Below are 24,802 nucleotides of genomic sequence, written 5' to 3' on the forward strand. Positions count from 1 at the left end.
AATTTTTTAAATTTAAGAAATAAAATCTCTATCTTAAAAATAAAATAATATTGATCCTGTTCGAAAGTTGAATCAACGGACGCTGGACACGTGGCGCTCTCCGAGTCGCTGTCGTAGATCTCCGATTGGTCGTATGTACCTCCGGCGAACCTGCACAGAAGTCAGGCCGGGAAGGAGTTCCCGGCGACAACCCTCCGACGCTCAAGTCAGGCAAGCGAACAATGAAGAAGTGGCTCCAAGTCTCCAAAAACGCGTACCTCCGGCGAAGGGTGAGGACCCTTTATATAGAGCTGTGAAAAGGCTCGGGCACACATACCGAGGTGCATACGTGTCCTCTGTCCATACCTCGGTATGGGCTTATCAGAAGAGCTTACCTGACACCATATTGCTACAGTCCGAGCACATCTATGATGGGACAGCGGGATCCTCTGTTGTAAGATCTTGCGTATGGCCTGGTCGTTGAACGTACCCGCTGTCAGGAGATGTTCCCTCGATGTTTCCTTTGTCCTTTTGTCTCTTCTGTTCTTGCGCCGAGCGACCAGCCGCTCGGCAGGCATAGGTCCGACTGGGCGTAGGTATCGGTCCGACCGGGTGCTCGGCTGAGAGTGTTCCACAGCAACGATACTTTATGCTTCGGCCGAGCGGGCTATCCGCTCGGCCAGGTGACCCTTTTCACTATGAGCGTTGGAAACCCGCCCATGGTCGGGTTGTCTTCTGTCCGGCCCGGGAAGCTCCTGGCCGAATGTCAGGTCGGCTCGGCATCCTTCCGTTCGGCCCGGCATCCTTTCGTTCGGCCCTGCATCCTTCCGTTCAGCCCGGCATGTTTCCGTTCGGCAGGGCATCCTTCCGTTCGGCCCGGCATCCTTCCGTTCGGCAGGACATCCTTCCGTTCGGCCCGGCATCCTTCCGTTCGGCAGGGCATCCTTCCGTTCGGCCCGGCATGCTTCTGTTCGGTCCGGCATCCTTCCGTTCGGCCTGACATCCTTTCGTTCGGCCCGGAATGCTTCTGTTCGGTCCGACATCCTTCCGTTCGGCCCGGCATCCTCCGTTCGGTCCGACATCCTTCCGTTCGGCCCGGCATCCTTCGTTCGGCACGAACTTTGGGTTGACCTCCACGTGGCTTTGACCCTCTGCCCATGAGGATCCCCTGTCCTTACCACCGGATCACATTTTTTCAATCTATTTCATGTACTCATTCTTTTCAATCTTTCTCCTTTCACTCATTATATATAAATATAATAATAAAAAAATAAAAGAAAGAGAAAAAATAATAAAAAAATTAAAGATAATAGAAATTTTAAGATAATTGATGTAGTGTATGGTGAAAAATAATTATTTAAATTTAATAAAATGAATTATTTATTCTAAATTTTAGATATGAGATAGGTACTCTAAAAGTAAAATTACTTAAAATTTATTTTGATGGATCTATTTTTGGTCATTCTACCTTAAAGCCATTTTGATCTATGGCAGCTTAAAAATAGTGTTGTTTTAAATAAAACAACGTTAAGATGAAGCCCCGGCCGGCCATTGTGCGACGTCTCCTTAATCTGCCTTCCTTCTAAATCACATGGATAGTCTTCGATGAAAATTATCACCTTTGACTGTAGGAGGATATTTCGGAAACCAAAGAATGAGTTAAAAGAAGAGTACTCTTTGACAATATAGATATTTTTAATTGAATTAGATTTTAATTGTTTTAAACACAATTGTAACACAGAATTCGGATATTGCATGGACGTAGGCAAAATGCCAAAAATTGCCCATAATTTTTGGGAAGTTCCAAAGCATGCTCCACACTGAAAACGTATACTTTGTCTCACTTTGAGAATGAGCAATTTGATGATTTTTTTTATCCATCCTCAACATTGCTATGGTTATCCACATGAGAGAAACGGAAAAAAGAAAAACAAGTGGATGAATTAAAAAAAAATTGACCGAAAGTCATGATGAAATCGATTGCTCTATTAAATTCATAATTATCATCGTTTATAACTTTTAACAAGCACCATATGTAATACAATTGTTAAATCCTTTCTTTCATAATTATCACCTCCACAGTATCATTTGCCTTTGACTTTCTACCGCATTCGTTAATCTCCTATCGAGTTTTTTTATTATGTAATTCTGTAGATTATGCCTTAACTTATAGCATAAGAGAGGGTTTTACCCATCTTGAGCACATCGAAGACAATGACATATAAAGTATAAAATCTAGCTTTCGATTCTGAGGGAGTCAAAGATGAAGAATGAGTTGCGACCTAATAAGCTAAGGATGGGGATAGAGCTAATTAAGGGCCTGAAAAAAAAAAGAACATCCCACTTTAGATATTTTTGATGATCCATTATATATCAATAGAAACGCCCAGTTACAAAGGCTAAAGTTAAAAAGATAAAGAAAACACTTAGTAAGTGTGTTAATTTAAGGTGTTAAAGTCAAAGAGGAACTCAGGCTGCTTAGTCAACTCAATTCAAATCTTAGAATTAGCCACTTAAGTCCTATTTCTAGACAGTAGGGATAATTTTAATATGTAAACTAAGATAGAAAATATGTATTGTATTGATTTTTAGCTCATGGTTATAATGTGTTGTTGATATAATATTTATTGGGAAACAATGTTAAGTAAAGATCCTTAATTTATGAAATCATGATGATCGATCCTTAATTTGTGAGATTAGATATGATCTTAAGAATTTTAAGATCGATGATTGCAATCTGGATTTAGAATCCTTGAAATCTCGGGAAGTATATCCCTTAACATCCTCCTGTAAAAGATATGGGGAGGCACACACGTGAGCTTATCTTGGAGAACGGCAAAACGATGTAAGGATAACCTCTTTGTGAAAATGTCAGTAACCTCATCCTTGGTAGATATATTGAATGAGATGTGTCTTTTGAGCAACATGCTTGCGAATAAAATGGAAGTCAATCTTAATGTGTTTCGTACAAGCGTGAAGAATCAGATTGGATGTGAGAAATGTGGCTCCAATGTTATCACACTAGAGAACTGATAGTTGCAACATGGGCAAATGAAGTTCAATAGGAAATGATTGGAGCCAGCATAATTCAGCAGTAGCATGCGCCAAGGCATAATATTCTGATCCAGTACTAGAGCGAGCAACCACTCGTTGCTTCTTGGAATTCTAGGAGATAAGGTTATTGCCAAGAAAAATACAGTAACCTATGGTAGATCGACAGTCATTAGGGCAACTTGCCCAGTAAGCATCAGAATAAGCTATTAGACCCAGAGAAGAGGAGGGTCGAATAGGAATACCATGGCATGGGGTATGCTGAAGATACCGAAGAATATGCTTGACAGTCACCTAGTGAGATGCAGTAGGATATTGCATAAACTAACATGCACAGTTGACGACAAACGTAAGTTCTGGGCATGCAAAAGTGAGGTACTGAAGAGCACTAACAATACTCCAATAGGGCTGAGGATCAGCCAAGGGATCACTATCATGATGAGAGAGAGATGACCTAGAGGCAACTAGAGTCTGAAGAGACTTAGATTGGTGCATTTGAGCCCTAGTCAACAGTTCAATAATATAGAAAAACTGGCAGAAGAACAAACCATGGGGGTGTGAGTCACTTCAACACTAAGGAAATAATGCAATTGACCCAGATCTTTAACGAGGAAAAACTCATGCAGTGTGCCAATAGTATAGGTAATGTGAGATGATGAGTTGCTGGTAAAAATTATATTGTCTACATAAACCAGGATATATGTCGTTACCTTTGAAGACTAATAGACAAAGAAAGAAGAGTCTGATTTGGACTCGAGGAATCCAAGATCGAGCATGAGTTACATAGCGTTGCATGACATTCTCTCGAAACTTGCTTTAGACCATATATAGCTTTGTGAAGGTGGCAAACATGGTCCGGATAGTCAGGGTGAATAAAATCAAGAGACTGAGACATATATACTTCTTCGTGCAATGTCCCGTGTAAGAAGACATTACTCATATCAAACTAATGAATGATTCATTCCCGAGAGATGACAAGAGCTAATATAGTATGAACTATAATGAGCTTAATCACAGGGCTAAAAGTCTCAACATAGTCAAAGCCCGATTGTTGGTAAAAATCTTTGGCAACCAGACTAGCTTTATGATGATCACTAGAGTCATCCACTTTTTATTTCAATTTAATACCCATTTGCAGCCACTAGGTTTTGATTGTTGGTGCAACATCCCTCAGGTCAAGGTTGACCTGGTTGACCAAGCTTGAGTCTTGGTTTGGGTTTCGATGTTTGACAATGTAAGGTTGATTGAAGAAGAGTCAAGTAGGTCAAGGATGACCGGATACTTGACTGGGAAGTCCTAACTAGGATGTTAGGCAGAAGGAAAGACCTAGTGAGTGAAGCTAGGCAGTGAGGAAAATCCTAGTAAGTGAAGCTAGGTGAAAGTCCTGGTGAGTGAAGCCAGGCAGAAGAAAATCCCGGTGAGTGAAGCCAGGTGAAAATCCTAGTGAGTGAAGCTAGGTGAAAGACCTGGTGAGTGAAGCCAGGCAGAAGAGAAGTCCTAGTGAGTGAAGCTAGGCAGATTGGAAATCCTGGTGAGTGAAGCCAGGTGAAAATCCTAGTGAGTGAAGCTAGGTGAAAGTCCTGATGAGTGAAGCCAGGCAGAAGGAAGTCCTGGTGAGTGAAGCCAGGCAGAAGGAAGTCCTAGTGAGTGAAGTTAGGTAGGAGGAAAATCCTGGTGATTGAAGCCAGGTGAAAGACCTAGTGAGTGAAGCTAGACAATTGCGAAGTCCTAGTGAGTGAAGCTAGGCAGGAGGAAAATCCTGGTGAGTGAAGCCAGGTGAAAGACCTAGTGAGTGAAGCTAGGCAATTGGGAAAGTCCTGGTGAGTGAAGCCAGGCAAGAGAAATCCAGATGGGTCAAGGTTGACCAGACATCTGGTGAGAGTCCAAGTAGGTCAAAGGGATTGACCGGATACTTGACACGAGGAAGAAAAGTCCAAGTAGTTCAGAGGGATTGACCGGATACTTGGCAAGAAGAGAAAAGTCCAAGTGGGTCAAAAGGATTGACCAGACACTTGGTGAGAGAGTCCTAGCTGGTCAATGGTGACCGGATGCTAGGTCTTATGTACCAACAAGTCATGGTTGACTAGATGTTGGTTTAGGGGGCTTTGGACTTGGTTTTGGGCAAAAACCAAGATCTGGATTGATCCACCGATTGATCCAGCAGATCTGGATTGATCAGCTGATTGATCCAGCAGATTTGGATCGATCAGTGGATCGATCCAGCATATTTGGATCGATCAGCCGATCGATTGGATCATGCCCAATCGATCGGCCGATCGATCCGGTGAGTCCCCGCGAACAGAACCCCTCTGGATCGATCGGTGGATCGATCCAGAGGTCCCAATCGATTAGTGGATCAATTGGGGCGCTGCTGCTTCGCGCGATAAGCGCTGGATCGATCCGTGGATCGATCTAGGCATTTTTCCAGAGCACAGAGTCACTCTGGATCGATCCGTGGATCGATACAAAGCCTCCCCGATCGATTGGGAGCATTCCAATCGATCGGGATTCGACCGTTAGCGTCGATTTAAGCCGCAGGCGTTCATTTCCTTCGGCATCGCTTCTACGACAGAGCTCAGAACTTCACCAGCGACTCCACAGAGCTCTCCACGCCAGTTCTTGAAGTTCTTGGAGGTTCTTCCAAGTCAAGAGGCGGATCTATTGCAAGAGGAAGAAAGTTAGGATTAGGGTTTTCTTGTACTCATTGTAAGCTTTGTGCTTATATTTTGTATCCTTTCCCCTTCTTCTTGTAGTGTGAACTTGTAGGGCTTCTCCGCCTTCGGTAGTTACCGAAAAGGAGAGTTTTATTAGTGGAGGGTGCGTGAGTAGGTGTGGATCCTTGGACTAGTCACCTCTTGTGAGGTGGATACCAAGTAAACCAACCTTGTTAGCGTTGTATGCTTTTGTTTCTTATATTTCCACTGCATATCTCTGAAGAAACGAGCAATGCCGACGACGAGCACGCGAAGAGCTATTCACCCCCCCTCTAGCTACTTTTCGGTCCCAACAAGTGGTATCAGAGCGAGGCCGCTCTTCACCGGAATCATCGCCGGAAGGGGCAAACAAAACAAGCAAAGCTAGAGGGTGAAGAAGTTGGAGCAATTCTACAAGTCGAAGACTTCATCACAAGAAGCTCAACTTCAAATGGAATTCCGAGATGGACTCGGATTCGACACGAGGGTGCCTCCACCATACACATCTACAAGCTTCGATCTTTGAAAATCAAGGATCGAAAACTTCTTAATGGTGGAGATAGAGCAATGGTTTGCTCTCATGGAAGGTTTTGAAGCTCCCACAAATTCCAAGGGCAAAGTACTCAAGAGGAGCAAGTGGAGCCAAGACCAAATCCAAAGATGTGAGGCCAATGACAAAGTGACCAAGCTTTTGGTCAATTTATTGCTAAGCAACATCCTGGAGCAAATTGGAGAGTTTGAAGATGCCAAGGAGCTTTGGAGTAAATTGGCAAGGATTCATGAGATCCCCTCCACTGTACCAAATCAAGGAGAATCCAAAGAGGGCGACTCAATGGATCAAAACCAAGAAGAGGAGGACTCCGAGGTTGAGAGATGCTCAACCTCCGAAGAGGAAGTCCAAGAAGCTTCATCCTCAAAGGAGTGCAATCAAAAGAGCAAGGAAGGAGCATATTCCTTGTTTCATGTATAAGAGGATGAAGAAGAAGGTGAAGCCTCCACCTCTAGGATTGAGGGGGAGCAATCTTCATTGACACCGGATCAAGAGCAAGAATAATTCTCCACATCCGGGTCAAGAGAAGATGAGGATGAAGAAGCTTCCACCTTCGTAAGTCAAGCAAAATCGAATGGAGGAATATCTTCGGATCAAGAGGAAGCTTCTACCTCCGGATCAAAAGGAGAAGATGCCACCCCTACAAGCAAAGGTATAAACATTTCAATTAATGATAAAAATCATATCATATGCTTTGAATGTAGGGAACATGGGCATTACAAAAGTAAATGCCCTAAATTGGCCAAGAAGAAGGGCCAAGTGGCACAAAAGGGCAAGGTGAAGCCCAAGGAGACCATCCCCGGAACAAAGAAGAGCAATGAGCACATTGTGTGCTTCTCTTACAATCAAAAGGGGCATTACCGAAGTCAATGCCCTAATGGAAAGAAGGTGGTCAAGGCTCATGGAGGAAGCTCAACTCAAGGGGGAGCCTCCAACGTAAAAAAGAAGGTATCTTTTATTGAGCCTATTTCCTTGCAAAATGGTAAAAAACATGCTAGGTCAAATTTATATCATTTTAATGCTATTTACCATGAAAAAAGGAAGCATGATAGCGTTAAGGAAAATCATGTAGCTTATCATGCCAAAACCTCTCAATATAGGGTTAGAAAGGTAGATAGAAACTTAGGTAAGAATCCTAAGGATTCTAGGTATGTACCTAAGAAGAAGAAAAATCATGATTTTAGTGAAAAATCTATGGTTGAGGGATTATGGAAGGAAAATCAAGTCTTGAGGTCAAGACTTGACAAACTAGAAAAGATCCTAAAAAGGATGGAAAATATCCTTAAAGGGCAAAATGAGCAAAATCTAGGTTTAGGACAACAAGGGTCATCCAAGGGCCATAGAGGTTTGGGATACAAACCTAAAATCAAAAAGGATGTACCTACTTACCATAGGGTTCCATATAGCTATGGAACCAACCCTAAGTCTAGAAGTCAAGTCAAGGATACAAGGGAAGTCATCCCTAGAAGTATCTTTGCAACAACAAATGTGACTAAGACTTCTAAGAAGTCTAAGAAAGTCACTAACAAGGTCACAAGGGAGGCTATCCCTAGAGTTGACCTAGAAAAAGTGACCAAGGCTTCTAAGAAGCCAAACAAGGTCACTAGGAAGGTATCTAGGGAAGTTATCCCTAGTGAATACCTAGAGTATCCAAGGAGCACCAATAGGTTTTGGGTTCCTAGGAGCATCTTCTCTACCCCATAGAAGGGTTAGAGAGTGTCAACTCTAAGAAGAAGGGTAGTTAACCCAACTTTGAAGAAATTGACACTCAAGGAGTATTTTCAAGGTTATTATTAACCTTTGAAAATGAAATGGATTTATGTTTACTCTTGGGAAGAGTAAAATGTGTCACAATTTGATAAATTGGATGATATTTTAAGTGACACAAATTGGGAGAATCATAGGAACTGCCAAGTTGGGAGTTTGGTACGTTCTTAGAAAATTTAAGGTCAATCTAAGCCTTAATTTAAAGTGCTACCCTTGTGGAAAAATGAAATTTGCCAATATTTGAGGAATACACTTAATTTCAATTGGCAAAAATTAATCAAGAGAATTAGAAATGCCAATATAGGTTTTGGCATTTTCTTGAAGCACTTTTGGGCAATCTAGGTTTAATTTTTAAGTTAGCTAAGATTAATAATACTTAGATAGGTAATCTAGGCAATTTTATTTATGCTAAACCTTGCCATGTTATGTTTGCCCATCACATGCCATGACACCATATTTAGTTTTATATTTTTCATTCACAACTTATTATGAAAAATATAAAAATACCATGTCATGTCATACATACATCATGTAATTATAGGAATCTTTCTTTTGAAAGATATTTCATTTTGATGTATGCCATAACATTATCATGCATTATGTTTAATTCCTTAAAAGCAAGGACAAATGACATTTATCAACAAGTGTTTTCAACAACTGTTGTCAACAAGTGGTATTAACAAGTAACATCCTAAGTGGATGTTCAATATCCACAAAATGCCTAGATAGATATGCATGATCCCTAGATTAGGGCAAAACCAAACTTTATAACTCACAAAGACCAATAAGATGACTTGTATGTGTTTTAGTGCACATTAGATACAAGTGAGATGTTAGAATGATGAACAAAACTCAAGATGTTGATTTAGTGCATTCTTTTGAGTTTTAAGTTCATCAAAACATATAGTTATGTGTTTTCCCATCATTGGGAAAGCAAATGTACAAGTAATGTGCATTAAGCCTAAGGAATATGATGGGATATTGGTTTTGAAAATTATTTTAAAAGACTTTTGGAAAACCTTGGTGAAGGCTATCTTTTGATAGTAATCACCATTGAATAGTTAGACACAAACTTGAAGAAAACGCTAAAGTTTTAGCAAGTTTTCAAGCTTGTGTCAATCTTTGAAAATATGATATATTTTCATAGAAAACTATTTTTCCATGATAAAGTATGCCCTAAATAATGTCTACACGAAATTTCATGATTTTTGGATTTTTGTAGAATTTTCTAGGGGTTTCTAAAGTTGGCTGAATTTGAAATTCAACAACTATCAGAGCTCCGATCGATCCATGGATCGATTGGAGTGTCTGAATCGATCAGTGGATCGATTCAGAAGGCAATTCTAGCGAGCAGAAGCTCGCTGGATCGATCAACCGATCGATCCAAGAAAACTGAATCGATCAGTGAATCGATTCAGCAGGGTTCAATCGATTGGAACCCAACTCCAATCGATCAAAGATGCTGATTTTGACTGGGAAAGCTTAATTTCAGCATATTAAACCTATTTTAGTCTAGGTAACCATTTCAAACTCCTGAAAATACATTTGTATACATAAAAAGGGTATTTTCGTGTGGAAAACAAGGATGGATTGGTTAAGGAAGGCTAAGTTGAAGTTTAGGTTGAGGTTTGTTTCAAATTTTGAATATTTGAACCTCAAAACTTCTAAAATTGGGTTTTCTAAAGTTTTAGGGATTCCAAATCATTGTTGGTGCAATGACAAAAGTTACCACCATGTCTTTAGGGGGAGGGACTCTTTAAAGACATGAAAATTATTTTTCATGAACCTTGGAAGGTGGTTAACCTTCCGTTAAGAACATGCTCAAGGTTGAGCGTTTCAAACTTTAATGGGGAGTGGATATCCTCATTGTTTAAGTGGTTTCAAGTGGATAATGCTCAAGGATGGGCATTTGCCTACATTGGGGGAGAATGTAGGGTTAAGGATAATGAAGGGTATGGGACCTTCATTATCGTGTTGATCACAACGAGTAAAGTTGTGAACAACGATGAGCAACTCTTCAGGGGGAGAGTTTTCAACAAGTGAATTTGTTGATGTGTGCCCAAAAATGGGGCATAGTTTGATGTGTGCCAATAGGGGGAGAATGAAAGGGAGTAAGTTAGACTTTCATTACCTAGAGGGAGTTTGCCCTCTTAGGGGGAGAATGAAGGACTTAACTTATGTATTCATTACCTAGTGGCATGAAGAAGGTTTAGGCTATGGGATTAGCCTAACTTACATGTGGTATTTTAAGTGATAGTGTTGGTATTGTCAAACATCATAAAGGGGGAGATTGTTGGTGTAACATCCCTCAGGTCAAGGTTGACTTGGTTGACCAAGCTTGAGTCTTGGTTTGAGTTTCGATGTTTGACAATGCAAGGTTGATTGAAGAAGAGTCAAGTAGGTCAAGGATGATCGGATACTTGACTGGGAAGTCCTAACTGGGATGTTAGGCAGAAGGAAAGACCTAGTGAGTGAAGCTAGGCAGTGAGAAAAATCCTAATAAGTGAAGCTAGGTGAAAGTCCTGGTGAGTGAAGCCAGGCAGAAGAAAATCCTTGTGAGTGAAGCCAGGTGAAAATCCTAGTGAGTGAAGCTAGGTGAAAGACCTGGTGAGTGAAGCCAGGCAGAAGAGAAGTCCTAGTGAGTGAAGCTTGGCAGATTGGAAATCCTGGTGAGTGAAGCCAGGTGAAAATCCTAGTGAGTGAAGCTAGGTGAAAGTCTTGATGAGTGAAGCCAGGCAGAAGGAAGTCCTGGTGAGTGAAGCCAGACAGAAGGAAGTCCTAGTGAGTGAAGCTAGGCAGGAGGAAAATCCTGGTGATTGAAGCCAGGTGAAAGACCTAGTGAGTGAAGCTAGGCAATTGAGAAGTCCTAGTGAGTGAAGCTAGGCAGGAGGAAAATCCTGGTGAGTGAAGCCAGGTGAAAGACCTAGTGAGTGAAGCTAGGCAATTGGGAAAGTCCTGGTGAGTGAAGCCAGGCAAGAGAAATCCAGATGGGTCAAGGTTGACCAGACATCTGGTGAGAGTCCAAGTAGGTCAAAGGGATTGACCGGATACTTGGCACGAGGAAGAAAAGTCCAAGTAGTTCAGAGGGATTGACCGGATACTTGGCAAGAAGACAAAAGTCCAAGTGGGTCAAAGGGATTGACCAGACACTTGGTGAGAGAGTCCTAGCTGGTCAAGGGTGACCGGATGCTAGGTCTTATGTACCAACAAGTCATGGTTGACTAGATGTTGGTTTAGGGGGCTTTGGACTTGGTTTTGGGCAAAAACCAAGATCTGGATTGATCCACCGATTGATCTAGCAGATCTGGATTGATCAGCCGATCGATCCAGCAGATTTGGATCGATTAGTGGATCGATCCAGCAGATCTGGATCGATCAGCCGATCGATCCAGCAGATCTGGATCGATCAGCCGATCGATTGGATCATGGCCAATCGATCGGCCGATCGATCCGGTGAGTCCCCGTGAACAGAACCCCTCTGGATCGATCGGTGGATCGATCCAGAGGTCCCAATCGATCAGTGGATCGATTGGGGTGCTGCTGCTTCGTACGATAAGCGCTGGATCGATCCGTGGATCGATCCAGGCGTTTTTCCAGAGCACAGAGGCGCTCTGGATCGATCCGTGGATCGATCCAAAGCCTCCCCGATCGATTGGGAGCATTCCAATCGATCGGGATTCGACCGTTAGCGTCGATTTAAGCCGCAGGTGTTCATTTCCTTCGGCATCGCTTCTACGACAGAGCTCAGAACTTCACCAGCGACTCCACAGAGCTCTCCACGCCAGTTCTTGAAGTTCTTGGAGGTTCTTCCAAGTCAAGAGGCGGATCTATTGCAAGAGGAAGAAAGCTAGGGTTAGGGTTTTCTTGTACTCATTGTAAGCTTTGTGCTTGTATTTTGTATCCTTTCCCCTTCTCCTTATAGTGTGAACTTGTAGGGCTTCTCTGCCTTCGGTAGTTACCGAAAAGGAGGGTTTTATTAGTGGAGGGTGCGTGAGTAGGTGTGGATCCTTGGACTAGTCACCTCTTGTGAGGTGGATACCAAGTAAACCAACCTTGTTAGCGTTGTATGCTTTTGTTTCTTATATTTCCGCTGCATATCTCTGAAGAAACGAGCAACGCCGACGATGAGCACGCGAAGAGCTATTCACCCCCCCTCTAGCTACTTTTTGGTCCCAACATTGATAAGAGGTACAGGGAACCATAGACCATGCGCCATTGTTAATGAGAGCATTGTACTCCAATGTCATGACATCTTGCCAAGCAGAATCCTTATTGGCACCAAAAAAGTTAGTTAACTCAGAAGGGTTAGTAGTGACAAGATGGACACAAGGAAGAAGAAACCCAGTCTTAGTGCGAGTAGTCATGGGATGTAGAGAACAAGTAAGGGCCCTAAGAAGGCCTGTGCCAAAAGATGCCAGTGAAGAATCCGACGAGGATGGTAGAGAACAAGAAGGGGCCCTGAGAAGGCTCGTGTAAGACGGTGTCAGTGGAGAATCTGAGAAGGATGGTACATCGGCTGAAGGGGTAGTTGTAAGTATCCTGTGTTGATTTTAATGTGATTAACCTAATCAAGTTAGGCTCTGCGTATTTGATGCCTTGTGTCAGAGTGTGCAGAGACTTAGGAACACAAGAAGTTGAGTGAAAGACACAGTGGATGAGAAGGATGACACGGGAATCGAGTCGAAGGGCTTGGTAAATTCGAGAGTCAAGTAGAAGCTGCGGAAGAGTACACCAGCGAAGCGAGAATGACGCGCGTGACACTTTTGAGGGACGAGAAGCTGGAGTGGAAGATTGCTCAAGGAGAAGACCGGAGTTGAGTTCGGGTGTGCTCAACTTTGGAAGATCGGAGGATCACCCAAGCGATCGGGCAAAAAGCCAGTGACCGGAGAAGGTGTTGGATTAGTCAACACTTGGCTGACTGGTCTGGGCGCCCGGACCATCTAGTCTGGGCGCCCAGACTACTAGGGTGTCGAACAGGCAGAGGAGATCCTCTGGACCACTTTTTGTGATCCATAGGATGATTCCTTTGTATTTATTGGTGGGATGGATGACCCATACTTGTAAAATAGGTGGGGACCATCCATCCCCACCAATGAATGTAAAGGGACCATCCTATGGACCGCAAAAAGCGGTCCAGAGGATTCGACCTCATCGAACAGGTGTCTTGTCGCAGTGGATCACTTTTTTGATTCACGTCAGCAATGGTCCAAGTGCTTGGACCAGTCCGGGTACCCAGATAAGAAAAATTCTATCTTCCAACCATTGTGAAGATGTTATGTGGAGATAGAGTTTGCCACACTAGAGCCCTGATTCACTTAGTTTAAAACAACACTTTCTCTGTACTCGAATTTCTATTCTGTTCTTCATTATTTGAGATGTCAACGTCTTGTAGGAGGTTTCTCCACCTTCAACTTGTGTTGAAGAAGGAGTCTATTAGTTGAGCTTTATTTGCCTTGGATTAGCAACCTCCCCAATTGTAAACCAAGTAAATTCTTTTTGTCTTGTACTTTATTTTATGCAGTTTAATTTTGTTTATTAAAGTGTTGTATAACTAACGTCTAAAGGAGAGAAAGTTACTTTGGTTTTAACTACAGAGCTATTCATCCCACTCTAGTCAGCCACCAGGAATCAACAATTAGTATCGGAGCAAGGGAGCTTTAGAAGGACTAACTGCCGACCAAAACAAAGAAAACCATGATCGGACCAAATATTAATCTACCAATGTTTGAGGGGGAGATCACACACTGGCAACGTCGAATGGAGGTATTTAAAAAATCGATTTTGAAATGCTTTTAATAATCAAATACAGTTTTGTAGTTCCTAAGGATTAACAAGGAGAAGAGAAAGAAGAATATCTTTAGACGAAGAAGGAGCAAAATGACTTTGTACCAATAGTAGAGTGGAATACCACCTGCTAAGTGTATTAATCGCCTCAAGAAGTCAACCACACACCTCAGCCAAAGAACTCTGAGATAAATTTCTGGAGCTCCATGAAGGCACATTCGAAGCGAACTTTCATGAAGGGATATTCTTCGGAGTAAGCTAACAAACCTTCGCTTGGAAAAAGGTGAGACGGTGACTCAGCTACATGTTAAGATTGTTGGTTGCTACTCGGAAAACCTAGAGGTTCCACTGTACAAAAATTTGGTACAAAGGTCTGAACCTTTTCCTAGCTACCATGTGTTCTTTTAAATTAAATTTTGGATCGCCTGCGGAACTTAACACGTTTGATCCAAAACTTAATCTATTCGTTCTTTTAGGTTTTGACTTGGGTCTCCTGCGGAACTTAACACATTCGACCCAAATCACCTTAAGTTATTAATTCCATTAAATATTAATTTCCATAATTGGTTCCCAGTACTGACGTGGCGAGGCACATGGCCTTCTTGGATATGAGAGCAACCACCACCGACTAGACAAAACCTTTTATGGAAAGCTAATATTTAATTTCCTAAAATAACTTTAGGTTAACTGAAAAGAACAATCAAATCACAAGGAAATAAAAAAAATAAAAGAACACAACATCGAAAAACATATCCGAAATACTAGAATCGCATGTCTCTTGTATTTGGTATTATTTCCAAAAATAACTAGTATGATGCGGAAAGAAAAATTACTAGTTATACCTTTTAGAAAGACCTCTTGATCTTCTACCGTATTCCTCTTCTAACCTCGGACGTTGTGTGGGCAACTATCTTCCGAGATGAGAACCACCTAGGCACCTTCTTCCTTCTTCCATCAAGTTTCGGCCAAGCACAAGAACTTCCAAAGGATAAAGAATTTTCCACCAACCAAGCTCCAAGGGATGCATGCTTTCTCTCCTTCTTCTCCTTCCTTGATCCGGCCACATCCTCCAAGCTCCAAGAGATGATAGATTTCGGCCACAACAAGAGGAGAGAAGAGAAAGGGAAGGGCCGGCCACCACACCAAGGAAAAGAGGGAGGAAAAGAATAATAGGATCGTTAGCCATGAAGGCACCTCTACCCCTTCTTTTATAATCCTTGATCTTGACAAATAAGGAAAATTTAATAAAAACTTCCTTAATTCTTTTGCCATTGAAAAGGAAAATTTTATTTAATTAAAAACAATTTTTCTTTTCAATTTTGCAATGGCCGGCCACACCATAAAATCTCCAAGCAAATAAAATTTTAAACACCAATTAAAACTTCCTTATTTGCTTTCGGAAATTTATAAAAATTTCTCCAAAAATTTAATCCCTTCATGATTGGTTTATAAAAAGGAAATTTAATAAATTAAAATCTTTCTTTTAAACATGTGGATAAAAAAAAAATTATCTCTAAAAATTAAAATCTCTTTTAATCTACAAATAAGGAAAGATATCAAATCTTTTCTTAATCTTTTGTAGAAACTAATAAAAGAGAATTATTAATTTTTTAAACTTTCTTTTAAATCATGAACATGGTTAAAAAGGAAAGTTTTCTTAAAATTTAAAATCCTCCTTTAATCAACAAATAAGGAAAGATTTCAAATTTTAAACTCTCTTTTAAACATGTAGATGATTTACAAATAAGGAAAGTTTTTACCAAAAATTAAAACCATCCTTTTAAACTACAAATAAGGAAAGAGATTAATCTCTTCTCTTAATCTTTTGTAGAAAGCTATAAAAGAAAATTTTTAATTTTTAAACTCTCTTTTAAAATCATGATATCCACATAAGAAATAATTTTAATAAAAATCCTTTTTAATATTCTAGTGGCCGGCCACCTAAGCTTGGGACCCAAGCTTTGGCCGGCCACCTACATGGCTCATCCATTTGGTCTTGGCCGGCCCTAGCTTGGGTTCCAAGCTAGCTTGGCCGGCCCCATTGGATGGGTAAAAAGGTGGGTATGTGGTGAGTATAAATCTCTATATACAAGAGGCTACGATAGGGACCGAGAGGAGGAATTGGTTTTGGTCTCCTGATGAAATTAAGCATCCCGTGTTCGCCCCGAACACACAACTTAATTTCATCAATAATAATTCATTCCACTAAAGAACTATTATTGAACTACCGCACCAATTCCAAATTACATTTTGGGCTCCTTCTTATTATGAGTGTGTTAGTCTCCCTGTGTTTAAGATAACAAATGTCCACTAATTAAGTAAGTTACTGACAACTCACTTAATTAATATCTAGCTCCAAGAGTAGTACCACTCAACTTCATCGTCATGTCGGACTAAGTCCACCTGCAGGGTTTAACATGACAATCCTTATGAGCTCCTCTTGGGGACATTCTCAACCTAGATTACTAGGACACAGTTTCCTTCTATAATCAACAACACACACTATAAGTGATATCATTTCCCAACTTATCGGACTTATTGATTTATCGAACTAAATCTCACTCATTGATAAATTAAAGAAATAAATATCAAATATATGTGCTTGTTATTATATTAGGATTAAGAGCACACACTTCCATAATAACTGAGGTCTTTGTTTCTTTATAAAGTCAGTATAAAAGAAACGACCTCTAATGGTCCTACTCAATACACTCTTAGTGTACTAGTGTAATTATATAGTTAAGATAAACTAACACCTAATTACACTACGACCTTCTAATGGTTTGTTCCTTTCCATCATGGTCGTGAGCTACCGTTTATAATTTATAAGGTACTGATAACATGATCTTCTGTGTGTGACACCACACACCATTTTATCTACAATATAAATTAATTGAATAACTGCATTTATCACAAATGTAGATATTTGACCAATGTGATTCTTATTTCTAGATAAATGTTTTATACCAAAAGCTAGGCTTTTAGTATACATTCTAACAAAGATCAAGGAGCTAATCACCGGATTGATCAATCTTGGTGAAACGGTAACCAATCGAGACTTAGTCCACTACACGCTCAATGTCTTTCCCATAAGTACTCCAGAGTAGACCTCGATCATAGATGCATACTACATCTCCAAGGACTTGGAGGTAAGTACCTTAGAACTTTTTTCAACTTTAGAATTACATGAATCTAGATATGCAGGTTTAAGAAAAGAGTCAAGTCAAAACCTGACACTGAGAGCTAACAATTAAGAAGGACGAATTCGAGTCAGACTTAGATCTTGATATAGACCAAGAACCATATATGGTAAGAAAGTTTAAAAAGTTTTGTAAATCTAACAAGTTTAAAGAGATGTAGACTAAGATAAATTCAAGGAGCAAATGAAAGGTTCAATGCTACAATTGTCAAAAAAAAGGGCACATAAAGGATGATTGCCCACAGCTCAAGAAGGAGAAAGAAAAGGGCAAAGGCGAACCAAACACAAGAATCTCAAGGCCACTTGGAATGAAAGTTCTTCATCCGAATTCGAGATAGAAGTCTATGTTGGACTGACACTGATGTCTAGCCATAAAGAACCAAGTAACTCAGAAGTTAGTATCGACGAAGGGGGAGCCACATCAGAAAAGTGTAGTGATACAGGGGGAATCAAGTTTCAAATCCGACATGGTAAGTGAGGTATGTCTCTTACCTCCTGATCAATTATATTTTGGAATAAAATCTATGTCTAAATCAATGTGTAAACTGAAACAAAAAAATGAAAGATTGAAAAAGAAAAACTTAGAATTTAAAGTAACCCTAGCAAATTAAAAGCATGTCGATTAGAAGATTTCGACAAATTAAAAATAAAAAATAAAAAATTAAAGGATCAAATAGAAAAACTAGAAAAGGGTGTTACATGTTCACATGTTCAAAATTTTAGAAACTTTCAAGAATTAAATTGGAATTTCAGATATCAAAAGAGTCAAATTATAAAAGTATCACAAAATCTATTTCTAAAAAAGATCTTGTCAATCCAGTATTACTATGGAAACCTATATTGAGTTCCAAAATCATATCTAGTTTAAATTCTTTTAAATTTAATTGATTTGCTAGATTAGAAATTACTTTAGTTAGAAAAATATTTTTTTGTGCAAACTTTCTGTTAGAATATTTTGTTCAAAATTTTTATAGTGATAGGACAGTAAATCTTCTGTTAAAATATTTTTTTAAAAAAATTATAACCATTACTAAATTTTCTACTATTTTTTTACAAAATATTATTTTTTTTAATATTAAAAATTATCAAAATTTATTTTTTCTGCTGATATACTTTCTATTTTACATAATTATAAAAATTTACAGAATTTTTTAAGCTCAAAATCTATTTTAAATATTTTTTCAATAAAATACATCTCTCTATATAAAATAATTTATTATTACTTACATTAATTATGATTATTAGAGAAAATTTTATTAATATTCTAGATTATTGTGTTTAACAGTGATAATAATTTTTTGAAAAAAGGTATTTCAGATATCAAAAGAGTCAAATTATAAAAGTGTCACAAAATCTATTTCTAAAAACGATCTTGTCAATCCAATATGTAGGAACCCATATTGAGTTCCAAAATCATTTCTAGTTTAAATTCTTTTAAATTTAATTGATTTGCTAGATTATAAATTACTTTAGTTAGAAAAATATTTTTTGTGCAAACTTTCTGTTAGAATATTTTGTTCAAAATTTTTACAGTGATAGGATAGTAAATCTTCTATTAGAATAATTTTTTAAAAAAATTTCTAACCATTACTAAATTTTCTACTATTTTTTCCAATTTTTTTTTTAATATTAAAAATTATCAAAATTTATTTTTTCTGCTGATATACTTTCTATTTTACATAATTATAAAAATTTATAGAATTTTTTAAGCTCAAAATCTATTTTAAACATTTTTTCAATAAAATGCATCTCTCTGTATAAAATAATTTATTACTACTTATATTAATTATGATTATTAGTGAAAATTTTATTAATATTCTAGATTATTGTGTTTAACCGTGATAATAATTTTTCGAATTTTTCAAAGATTAAAAATAATATTAAAATTAGTTTTTCAAAAACAAATTTTTTAAATTGTAAAATATAGATTTTCAAAAAATATTTTCCATAATTTTTCTATGTATTAGTCACTGCTTATATAACCCTTAGAAGTTTTTTTTTGCAAAATTATTTTGATATTTATCACTATTTTTAATATGATAAAGGGAGAAAAATAAGATTAAATTTAGGGAAAGGAATATATTTTTTTTCAATTTATTGCATTGCATTTAATTTTGCATAGTCAATTGCCATTACTGTCTTGGATTAAACCCTAACTTAACTTAGATTGATCATATCAAAAAGGGAGAGATTATAAGTACCCTGTGTTAGTTTTGATGTGATCAACCAAGTCAAGTTAAGCTGTGCGTATGATGCCTTGCGTCTGAGTGTACAGAGACTTAGGAACGCAAGAAGTTGAGCGAAAGACACAGCGAACGAGAAGAATGACATGAGAATCGAATCAATGGGATCGGAGCATCCGAGGGACGAGAAGCTGCGGAACAGTACACCGGTGGAACTAGAAGGACGCGCGTGGTACCTCCAAGGGACGAGAAGTTGGAGTAGAAGACTGCTCGAGGAGAAGGCCAGAGTTGGGTTTGGGTGAGTTCAACTCTGAAAGGCAGGAGGATCACCCAAGCGATAGGAGAAGAAGCTAGCGACCGGAGAAGGCGGCGGACGAGTCAACACTTGGCTGATTGGTCTGAGAGCCCAGACCACCAAGGTATCGAACATGCACCTTGTTGTAGTGGATCACTTTTTAGGTTCACATCAACAACGATCCAAGAGCTCAGACCGGTCTGGGCGCTCGGACATGAAAAATTCTATCTTCCAACCGTTGCAAAGCCGTTGCAAGAAGATAGTGTTGAAGGAATCTAGGTGCCCTAGGTTTTGATATTTGGGCAAAGGTTTAAGTTAGATTTATTGTTGTATTTGATATGCATTGTGAGTATGCAGGATACAGGTACAACAAGGAAAGTCCAAGTGTGATCTTGGCAAAGGAGGAAAGTCCAAGAATGAGTCTTGGCGGTGTAAGTCCAAGCATGTAGTCTTGGTAATGTAAGTCCAAGTGTGACTTGACAATGGATGAAGTCCCGGAGGTGAGGAGCCTCTTGGAAAAGGAAAACCCGACAATATGGACAAAGTCGAAGGAAGCTTCAGAAGGCAAGACGTGAAGGATAGAGAGACATCCGAGGGACGCGAGGCTGATGGAGGAGGCTAGAAGGCTAGGTCTAGGTTGGTCGGGCGAGGACGAGTGCATGAGAGAATGTACTCGAGGTAAAATCCTGGAATTAGGGTTTACTGCAGCAGTACTGCAGCGTTACTGTAGCAGTACTGTAGCAGTCGACTGATGACTGTAGCAGTCGACTGGTGCACTGTAAAGAGCCGTTGAGAGAGCCGTTGGACTGGCACCAGTCGACTGGTGCAAGGACCAGTTGACTGGTAACGTGCAAATCAGCTTACTGATTTGTTCCAAGCTCTATAAGAAGGAGCTTGGGATGGCCGGCCAAGGTGACGAAATTAGACTTGGTTAAAGCCTAATTAGTAGTCACCAAAGTGCTCAAGGATCTCTTGTGTCCAAGTGTTCTTGGTTGAAGTTGTGGTGAGGTTTCTCCACCCACAAGGAGCGGTTTGAGCTAGCCGGAGTTTTCGGGGACTAATCCACCGACGGATTGAGGGATCGTCCTCCTTACGGACAGCCGTAGAGTAGGAGCATCATCTCCGAACCACGTTACATCAACGCGCATTGGTTTGCTTGTTCTTTTCTTTATCTTTAGCTTTTGTATTCATAATTTGTATTGTATTATTCCACTTGCGCACTAACGAATACGTAGGAAGCCATCGATTTGGGTGAGACGCTATTCACCCCCCCTCTAGCGGCCACCGATCCTCCAACAGATAGAGTTTACCACACTGGAGGTGCTCAGATTACTAGCCAGGCGCCCGAAGTTCGCCACATCAGCAACGGATAGACTTGACCAGAGCTCTATAAATAGAGCCCCGGTTCACCTAGTTTAAAACAACACTTTCCCTGTACTTGAATTTCTATTCTGGTCTTCATTGTTTGAGCTATCAATGTCTTGTACAAGATTTCTCCACCTCCGACTTGTGTCGAAGGAGTCTACTTGTTGAGCTTCATTTGCCTTGGATTAGCAATATCTCCGGTTGCAAACTAAGTAAATCCTTTTTATTTCATACTTTATTTTATGCAGTTTAATTTTGTTTATTAAAGTATTTGTATAATTAACGTCGAAAGGAGAGAAAGGTACTTTGGTTTTAACTACAGAGATATTCATCCCCTCCCCCTCTAGCCGGCCACCAAGCGACCAACAATAGTATCCCTGATGATAGTGAAGGGGTTTCTAGGCGATGATGATGAACAACCATTGACAAGTAACTAGGGGTCTACAGAGGTGCTCATTATGACAAGAGTAGGAGATGAAGTTAATGAGGGAGCATGGAATGATCCGAAATCCCTGTGATCAATAAAAAGAAAAGTAGTCTCATCAAAAACCACATGCCAAGAAATAAATATTCTCCTTGTAGGAATATAAAGATAACGATAATCCTTGTGAGATAAGTTATGTTCCCAAAAAACACACTTGATGGATCTAAAAGCTAGCTTGTGGTAATTGTATGGGCAAGTAAGAGGAAAGTAGCTACACCCAAATATTTTAAGAGACTCATATTTAGAAGACTGTTGAAAGAGCATCTCAAATGGGGAATGATAATCCAATGTGATAGTGGGAAGTCAATTGATCAAGTATGTACAGTAAACAATACTTCATCCCAATAAAGCAATGGCATAAAGGCATGGGCTAGCATAGCAAGACCCATCTAAGTGATGTGACAAATCTTGCATTCAACGACTCCATTTTATTCATTCATGTGAGGACATGACAGGTGACTATTGAATATCTCATAGTTCAAGGAGATTGTTGACTATAGGAAATTCTCTCTCCCCCCTCCAAAAAAAAATCTGTTTGTCTTGTTTTGATCATTTTACTAAACAGATTTTCAACAAGAGTTCGAAATTAGAGAAAAATTAGAAGTACAATAGATTTGTGTTTAAGTGGATATATCCAAGAATAGCAACTAAAATCATCTATAAAACGTACAAAATATCAATACCCATTAGTAGAGAAACCAAACGATGACCACCCCAAACATCAAAATGTATTTGATCAAGAGGTCCTATAGTTCGAGACTAAGATAATGAAAAAGACCATTTATGGGCCATTCTAAATTGATATGGATCACAAAAAGAGATAATCATATTGCCTAGAATAAGTAGACCATACTAACAGATAAGACGAGCAACTGCAGCGAACGTCGGATGCCCTAGACGATGATATCATGTGTTGGTAGAAGAGTGCTCGCTAAGACAAAGATACTTTCTAGTAGAGGGCTCACCGGTCTGGGCTAGACGATATAGAGACCATCTTTAAGGATATCTCAAAGTAGTTCCACCTTCGTAGCTTGATGGTTAATAACACAAAAAAGTCTAATGAAATTAAAAAGGATACTATTATTAGTTGTAAAATGAGCAACACTAAATAGATTTTTTGTGATGACAGATACATGTAATATATTTCTAACCTGCAATAATCTGGCAGGGCTAAAAATAGACAAGTCACAAATATTTTATACAAAAAGAGTCATACCATTTCCAACAACAATTCGTGTTATACCTTGATATGAGTAGTGAACATGTAGGTTCTCTAAATCTACTATAAAATGATTGGTGGCACCTGAATCAATGTACTAATCACAATAATAGACTATGGCAGGTTCGACTAACATAGCTGATGGTGGTGGAGGAGAATTGAAATTCTTGTCAAAATGACATTGACACGATGCTGCAAAATGCCCCCCCCCCCCCCCCCCCCCTAATCTGCCAGGGCTAAAAAGAGTCATACCATTTCCAACAACAATTTGTGTTACCTTGATATGAGTAGTGAACATGTAGGTTCTCTAAATCTGCTATAAAATGATTGGTGGCGCCTGAATCAATGTACTAATCACGATAATAGACTATGGCAGGCTCGACTAACATAGCTGATGGTGGTGGAGGAGAATTGAAATTCTTGTCAAAATGACATTGACATAATGCTGCAAAATGCCCCGCCTCCCCCCCTCCCCCCTATTATTAGTTGTAAAATGAGCAACACTGAGTAAATTTTTAGTGATGGCAGACACATGTATTATATTTCGAACCTGCAATAATCTGGCAGGGCTAAAAATAGACAAGTCACAAATATTTTCTACAAAAAGAGTCATACCATTTCCAACAACAATTCGTGTTACCTTGATATGAGTAGTGAACATGTAGGTTCTCTAAATCTGCTATAAAATGATTGGTGGCGCCTGAATCAATGTACTAATCACGATAATAGACTATGACAGGTTCGACTAACATAGCTGATGGTGGTGGAGGATAAGTGCAATTCTTATCAAAATGACATTGACACGATGCTGCAAAATGGCCCGCCCCCCTCCCCCCAATCTAGATCTAGCATTAGTGCGATGTACAATAGTTAGTAGTGAAATGGCCAAACCTGTCACACAATTGACACATGGGTCATTTATTTCCATTATGCTAACCTCCGCGGTATGCACAACCCCCAATTGCTAATTATGGGCTGGGAGTCCATGGATTGTTATAAAAGGAGTTGGGCTCGGGTTCTTCAAATATTGGGCTTGTTACTAGCCAATGAAAAAGTGGAGGATGACCCGTGAGGGTTGTGAGCCCTTGAAGGGTTCGAAGAAGAGAGGCACTTAACGGAGGGTCCCCTGAAGTAGTGCCTATCTAGATTGGCACCTCAATGGAAATTTCTCCCAGACGATTTGAAACCTAGGGATACCATAGGAGATGACTCAATGGCGTGCAACTGCTCCAGTCGCTACTCGTGAGTAAGTAGCATGCTGGTTAACTCTTCTATGCTTACTCCTTCACTCTTAGTTGTTATGGAAACTACCATAGATTCATACTGGGGTCCAAGTCCTTCGAGAATATAGAGCACTAGATTGGTCTCTAGAACCCAATGTCTGACGCCCGTGAGATCATCCTAGATGGATTTCACCTTTTGTAAATTTCAGTCATGGACAACATGCCCTTCTTCACTATTTGTAGTTGGAGCCAAAGTTGCATGAGGCGTGCACCAGATTGTGAGACCACCATTTTCTCCAATGATGTCCATAAGCCCCTTAAGGTGGTGCAAGAGGGGACAACAACTTGACTCAAGACTTCTTCCGACAGTGTTGATAGAAGCCAACTGAGGAGACGTTGGTCTTACTGCTCCTAGATTATATATTTGAGTTTGGCTTTGATCTCCTCTACATTGGTTTCATTCCAAGTCACTATTGTCTCAGCTAGAATTACAGACTCCCTATAAACAAATTGAATAAGCAATGGTCTTTTAACATAGATACTACTTGGGATTTCTAGATAATATAATTCCTTTGTTTTAGTTTTGTCAATATTAAGGTAGTGAACGGTGCTGTAATAGTTGCTAGACATGTAGAGAACTAAAGGCAAGGTTATAAATGAACTAAACATTCGTGAACAAGCTTGGTGTTCGGCTTGGTAAGAGCTTATTTATATTTATTCAATATACACAAGATTAATTAAACAAACAAAATTGAACAGCTCGTTAAACTAAATAAACAAGTTTGAACACATATGTATTCATATTTTTAACGTTCATGAACAACGTTTGTGAACAATGTTCATGAACCATATTTATTAATAAAACTCTTTTCAATATGGTAAATAAATAATAAAATAAAATAAATAAATAATTTTAAATTATCAAGCTCAATAACTAATTAAACAACTAAAAGTTTAAACAATCAAAGAAGCTTGAATTGAGAGCTTGATAACATCTAATCGAACCAAGC

The sequence above is a fragment of the Zingiber officinale genome, chromosome 2A (assembly GCF_018446385.1).
Source record: "Zingiber officinale cultivar Zhangliang chromosome 2A, Zo_v1.1, whole genome shotgun sequence".
Classification (NCBI taxonomy): domain Eukaryota; kingdom Viridiplantae; phylum Streptophyta; class Magnoliopsida; order Zingiberales; family Zingiberaceae; genus Zingiber; species Zingiber officinale.